Here is a 7443-nt window from a genome sequence, read left to right on the forward strand (position 1 = left end):
CCTCTTTTCATTGTCTTGATTGCTTTTGGCAATGCTGAACAAAAATGGCCTGAAACAAACACAAATCCCCCATTATTCATTACAAATTGGTATAATCACAAAGGAATTGTCTTTCCCCATTAAAATCACACTATATTAAAACCAAAAAAGAAAATACCATCTTTCACATAGAATTCAATCACTTCTTCTGGTGTCTCTACAACAACAGTACCACAACCAATGCCACCCAATAAATCCAATAAAAACCAGTGTTTTCAAAGGCATGCCTTGGCGGCGTCGGAGCTAGGCGGCAGGTAATCGCCTAAGGCGGCCGGCTGTCGTTTCACTTGAGTGTTCTTAAAAATATAAAACGCAAGCTGTATCTTTCAGTTTCAATATTAATAAGACGCAAGTGTAGCCTTTAACGCCAGCTGTAGGTTGTGGCTTTCAATTTCAATATTAATAATATCTTTCTTGCCTTTTTTTTTTTTTTTTGTGGGTAAAGATGAACTTTCATAAATAAAGACCAAAGATTCTTGCCCTTTTCTAACTCCTGGCGACTGTAGCCTTTATTATACTTACCTTTTTTTTTTTTCTAAATTAATATATTAACACATGGACTTATATATATATATTGTATAGTATAACCCTAATTTCTACCCTTACCAAATAATCTCTATCAATTTCAAGAAATCTCTTCATCTTTAGACTACAAGTAAGCCTTTTTTTTTTCTCTCTAATATGGGTATTTTCGGCATTTTAAAAGTTTCATTAAATGGAGCCAAGTGCTTCTCGTGTTTTTGTCCTGCAGCGCATTTATGAAGAAGCACCTCTCAAGTGCTTCTTCCAAAACCACTCCAAGTGCTTTTGGATCTCACCCAAAGCGCTTTTGCAATTTTTGCTAAACACCATTTTTAAAAGACAGAAGCGCTTTCACCCACTTTTCGCTGCTCCAAAAGCACTCCCAAACGAGCCATAATTCTCTCAATTCAAGCTTTAAATTTAGCCAGTTGAGTGTAACTCAGTTGGTTGAGCTCTTCCACTTTCACCCAGGAAAAAATTCGAATTATAATTATATATTATTGTATTAAACAAACACAAATTCATAATAATAAATCGGATAACTTTAGTTATTGAGGTAATAAATTTATAATTAGCTCCCCAAGTCACTAGAAAGAGGTGAAAGACCCGCCACTACTATATTCATGGCCTATATCAAATTGCAACAAATATAGTCAGTAAACTTCGTATTTTTGTTATCCTACATAAAATTGCTCACCTGGGGTTAATAACTTATTATCACTCATGCTCATATAAGAAAGAAATAATATATAAATAAAAAACTAGAGAAACAAGTTTTAGTTCCATTTCACGACAAAGCTCTCTCTTTTCTCTCTCAAGCACTTTAACAAACGCTAAAAAAAATTAAAAACTGTTTTCTCTCTCTTTTTGGGAAAAAAAATAATAAAGCATAAAACTCATATGAATAATTGAAATTGTGATTTCATTTCTTTTGTGGGAAAAAAGTTTTAGTGAGTTCAAATCAATTCCAACATCCAAAAGTTTCGAAAATTCTAGAATTTTATAAATAAATAAAAAAGATTGGATAAATAAATAAAAAAGATTGGAATTAAAATGTATCTCAAGATTACAAAAATTCTGAATTATATCGGAGTTTCAAAGTTGAACTACATATAATGAGTAATATCCACGGCCACCAAATGCACTTTGCATAAGCAAAAACAATGAAACTAATGTTATAGCCGCAATATCAGAATATAAGTATGTTAAATTTTAAACATGGAAACTTTAAACAGAAAACTTGATCAATCATGAGGATACCATGGCATCTAATTTCTTTGTTATGAAGAAACATGTGATTTCTTTTGATTCTAAAACATGCAGACTATGATCTGACACAGATGTAAACTGTATTCACTGCATATAAGTAGAACACATGTATTTTAGTATTCAATTAGAGTTGTCGGAATATCAAGAACATACAAGATCTCTTCTCCTCAATCCGACCCCTCACACACTCATTATAGATGGGGTGAATACTTTAGCGTAGGTTACATTGGTCGGGTAAGTTGTGGCACCTGTATTTATATGCATTTGCCTAAGGGTCTTGCCCATCAAGAAACTCTCTAGGAATCCTTATTGCTATAGGAAAAGAAAACCCTTGTCCATATTAAGATAGAGTCAAAAAAAAAAAAAAAAAAAAAGGGCAAATTTTCAGATATATATTCTTCTCCAATATGGAGGTATTTATAAGAAGGGTACAAAGATTAGTTAACCCGAAATACAATAGGAAATAAATCTAAATTACAATAGGAAATAAATATCAATTACAATAGTACTAAATAAATAGGTAAGTAATACCCAAAAAACCTAACATAGTAAGGAACCAAAATCGTAAGTAAATAAGAACTTGCTAACACTCCCTCTCAAGTTGGCACAAATATGTTTTCCATGCCCAACTTGACAAGCAGGTCATAGAACACCATATTTGACATTAACCAAATCGAACCACTGTAGAAAAGGCCAAAACTTTGATTTGTTCCAAGAAATACAATGTTTGTAGTAAAAAAAGAGGCCCAATAAAAGGACTTTTCGACCCAAATAGGCTTTGAGTCGTTCATAATTAGAAAAGTATGTGTCCAAAGATTGAAGCCCAAGCACGGCTTTCTCCAAAAGCTCTGACTTTCCAAGAAAACCGTTGCGAAGCAACTTTTACTTGGTTAATAGTGCGAACACCTAGATTTGAACTCAAAGTTGATTTCGACAACTGAGGAAGAGTCAAGCAGCAAAGAGAGGGTTGGACAGCCGCATTAAATGTGATTTGAACAGTGAGACTCATCAACATCAACTTGTTAAAACACAACTAATCACAAATCAAAGTGAAAACAAAGTCCATTAGTTTTATTTGCAAAGAAGAACCTTGTACAAGGTGGATGCATTTCTTTACCAAACATGCAATTTCAAGAACCAATGAGTCTATAAATGGAAGTAGAAATTATGGTTCAAAGAACAACCAATCTCTAGAACAAACAACCAATTTGAACAATATTTAAATACTCTAGACTCAACAGCTTGCCAAAGCTTCTCACAGTAGACCAAACACCAAGACTTGAATCACTTATACTATTTGAATTCCCAATTGACAACTTCTTATTGGAAATCTATTCTTCTCCCAAACACATAATCTGTCTAATTCCCAAATGACAACTCCTAAATGGAATTACATTGCTATTGTTTGTAATTTTAACACTATGCCAACTTTATTGCTTGGTATGATTTTATAACTTGGTCACCAATTCCATCTTCTTTAAAATCAAATTTGTATATGCAGCATCTTCTGTATACTGCAGATACTATTGAAAATCTCTCATCGGACACATTGTACTATCTCAAGTAGATTACAATGGTGTCCAAGAAGAGTTTTTGTATGTCTGATAGGGTTCCCCTGGGCCTTGTTAGACCTTTTATTATTTTTAATTAACTGTATTTAGGCCCACTTGGACTTGTATTTGCTTTCTTATAACTGCATTGTGTCCATCAGACACTCTTTATCTTTAAGATTCTATTGTACTTTTGGTCCGATATTAGTTTAAAGTCACAATTTCTTCCAAGTTTATTCCATAGCAATTGAAATTTTGAAGTTCTCTTAATTGATGCATAGAAAAGAAGCTTTCTAAGCCAGATTCCCCACTTGGAACATAATGACTTTGGTTAGAGGTTAAAATCAAACAAGACACATTCACTACCTCACTTCACCATACTTCACCTATTTCCACTAGAAGAGAAAAATAATAGTAGTGACACGCCTAACACCTAACGCAATTGAGAAAGACCAGTATTCGACTCATTGGAGAATGTTGTAAAAAATAAATTTTTTTTAAAGGAAAAAGATAAAATAAACTATTTAACAAATAAAAATGGAAAGAATAAATAAGATTACAAAGTAAATTCAACGAAAAACAAAAACCAAAAAATATGTGAAAAAAAGAATGTTGTAAAAACAAAAACCATCAAATATGTAAAAAGAAGATTCACAAAAGGATGGAAGTGGGGTTAAAGAGTGGGCCTGGAGCCTAACAGTGGGTGCCGGCACGTGGAACCCAAGCACAGACAAACGGAGCGCCATCTGCTGCTCTAATAAGCCAGCATTCTTTGTTGCACAAAGACGTGTGATCTTTCCACTTCGTTGTCAGCGACGGAAGACCTCTACCTAATTTACAGGCAAAGCGGCATTTTGCAAAGCCACCTCTCCCACTCTCCATTCTGCGACAAGGGTTAGAAACCCACAATCTCGCCCCAACCCCAAAGCATCTCTGGCCAAATTTGCGCCTCGCATATGAGGTCTGACACCGATTTCATGCGGACGACGTTACACACTCTTCCCTTCCATCCATCCTTATTGCCCCCACTTTGGGTCACAAGTCAGCGTGACCTGACTCGGCAATGGAGTCTCGTAGAACTGATTATATAAATAGCACCACCAAAGTATAATTTGTCGATGTGGGACAAAATTGCGCGGCCTGGCGAGTTTTTGTTCTTTTTTTTTTTCCACTTGAAAAGGAGTAAGTGGGTTTGTTGTCCAGAGATTAAGGTACGGGCTCCATTTGCTCCTGTGGCTATTTCTCTGGAACATGTTGCACAGGTGATGAGTTTTTCTCAAATACTTCTTTCTGACTTCGTTCTCTTCTCTGTATAGTTTTGCTGGATATAATTCTGTAGAAATGCTAGCTTTATATTAGCCCCTTTTTTTTTAATTCTCATTTGCTGGAAATATAAATCTCGTGCAACCTTTAAATATTAAAAAATAATAATTAAGCATATACAGAATCAGGATATTCATGTGGTAAAACCTAGAAGAGTTCTTTTGTTTACCCTGTAAATAGAGTAAGTGGGTTTGTCCAATTTGACCCCAAAAAAATTCCATTTCCCTGTTCCATATAAAATTGAAAACTGAAAACAGTTACCAAACAACTTTTGTTTAGTTATTAATTTAAAAAAATTGATGGTTATCAAACGGAACCTAAATATTTTTGTTTCATCTTTTTCTGAGTGAGATACCTTTACATATTTTATTGGTTTGTTTTGTAATTCTTTGTCATAAGGTTTAGGGATTATGATTATGATTTCGTCTTTTCCAGTTAAGGGATTATGATTTCGAAACTTGATGCTTACCTTTATTTATTATTTAAGTTGAATCTGAAAAAAGAAAATGATTTGGTTGTAAATTTGTGAATAATAGGATGTACGGAAAAAGCTCAAAAAAAGATTAGGACCCGTTTAATAACCATTTTGGTATTTTGTTATTAGTTTCTAGTTTTCAATTCAAAGAAATTGAAAGCATAAAACTTCTTGTAATTTTTGGGCCCATTTGATAACCATTTCATTTTCTTTTCAGTAAAACTTTTCATTGTCAGTTTTCAAAATCACCCTTTCTAATTCTCATAAATCAAACATTTTCAAATAATCTATTCTCCAAAACAAACAGTGCTTAATAAGTATTGACATCTGAATCAATGCGTGTTGATGAACTATCTAGACAACAAGCAAACTACGTTCATTAGATATATGCTTTTGACCTCATTATTCTTTTTGTGACCTACAATTAGAATAGTATATTACCATTTTGGATGTCGAAATAGTTTTCGATTTGTCTAATTTTTTGTAAGGATGATTTATGAATTTTTTGTAAGGATGATTTATGAATGAAGACCTAAAAAATAGAGGGTTTGGATTATTGAAAAAATTATTCATAGGGTACCTTAAAGGGTGTCCCTTAAATAAAATTATTTGAAGGATCCTCAATATATATATATATATATATATGTGTGTATGTACATGATGAGTAGTATATATCTATTATAACATAATCAAAGCCAATTGTTAGATTTCCTTTATGATTATAACACATTATATAATAATTCATGTTTCTTCAATAGATTCTACAAAGGGCCATACTTGATTTGTGTGTGAATATATTCATGTACATAAGTAAATAAGAATCCTTTTCTTTTTAAAGCTACGACATAAATTTTTGTAGCTTTGTGTATCGTCAATGGGGCAAGCTACGACATAAATTTTTGTACCTTTGTGTATCGTCGATGGGTCAAGGCATTGCTTCAATACTTTTAAAAAAGTATACGGCATTGGATACCTTTAAAGACAACTTAAAATACGTCGATATTTCTCTTCATTTTAGTGACAATCAAAAATTCTAAACAATATATGAAATTTATTTTATTGAAAATTTTACTAATATATGTACCACACATGCTCCTCCATGGATGCCATACGAACCAACCTTCCTCCCTTTGCAGTTCTTATATATAGCTTGTATTGAGGGATTCCTCAAATTAGCTTATTTGAGGGACACCTTTGTAGGGCTCACTCCGCATTGTATTTCACTAATCCAAACTGTCTACATTCTAGATAATCATTCAAAGATCATCTCTACAAAAAATCACTTAAATTCGATATTGTTTGACCACTCAATTGTGTTATTGAAATTTTAGTACTTTCTTGAAGCATCGTGTTCTTTGATTTTGTATAATACAATTGGATGTCGAAACGGTTTCCGATTTGTCTAATTTTTTGTAAAGATGACGAGTAGTGTATATTCTTTTAAAAACAACATAAAATAGTGATATTTCTTTTCATTTTATTAAAGGTAAGAAATTCAAAACATTATATCAAATTGACTTTATTGAAAATTTAAAATTCTAACTAAACTCCATAGCACACATGTTCCTTCACTGATGACATAGGAAACTTAACATCCCTCCCTTTGAAGTGAATTTATCAATCTACTTCTATCTTCATGGCCTATATCAAATTGCATTAAATATAGTCAATAAACGTCATATTTTTCTGATCCTACATAAAACTGCTCACCTGTTGTCTTCTTTTTAAGCTACTGTGAGCAATGTTGTACCCAATGTGTCACTGGGGCACCCCTCAAGAGCCCAAAATATACTTCGGCCTAGATCACTTGAGGAAGTGATTGGACCCTTTCAATGTACCTGAAGCCGACCTTCCCTAAGGACACCAAGACCCAATCGAGATAGAGAAAGGCCGTCCTAGCCCATATAACAACCATACAACGGATTAGAAAGAAAAAAAAAAAAAAAATTCCATTTCAGCCCCTCCTTACCCAGAGAAACTTGTTTCAGACTATCTCCAACCATGAGGGCCAAACTCAAATTTTAGGAAATAGCTCCAAAAACCTTCTCCAACCATGTATAGGGATACGTATTCTCTGGACCAATATGGGGGTGGTCAAGATCTGTAAAGCGAAAGATAATGTCTACTCTATCACAGTAGGTGATGATGCAGTTGCTCGTAGGTTGCTGGATGGCAACCCGTGGCTTATCAAGGGGTACGTGTTCTCTGTCAAGCCCTGGCCGCTATACAATTCCATTGACAATATTCAGCCAGATCGAGCCATCT

This window comes from Prunus avium, chromosome 2 (assembly GCF_965620075.1).
Source record: "Prunus avium chromosome 2, drPruAviu1.hap1.1, whole genome shotgun sequence".
Lineage (NCBI taxonomy): Eukaryota > Viridiplantae > Streptophyta > Magnoliopsida > Rosales > Rosaceae > Prunus > Prunus avium.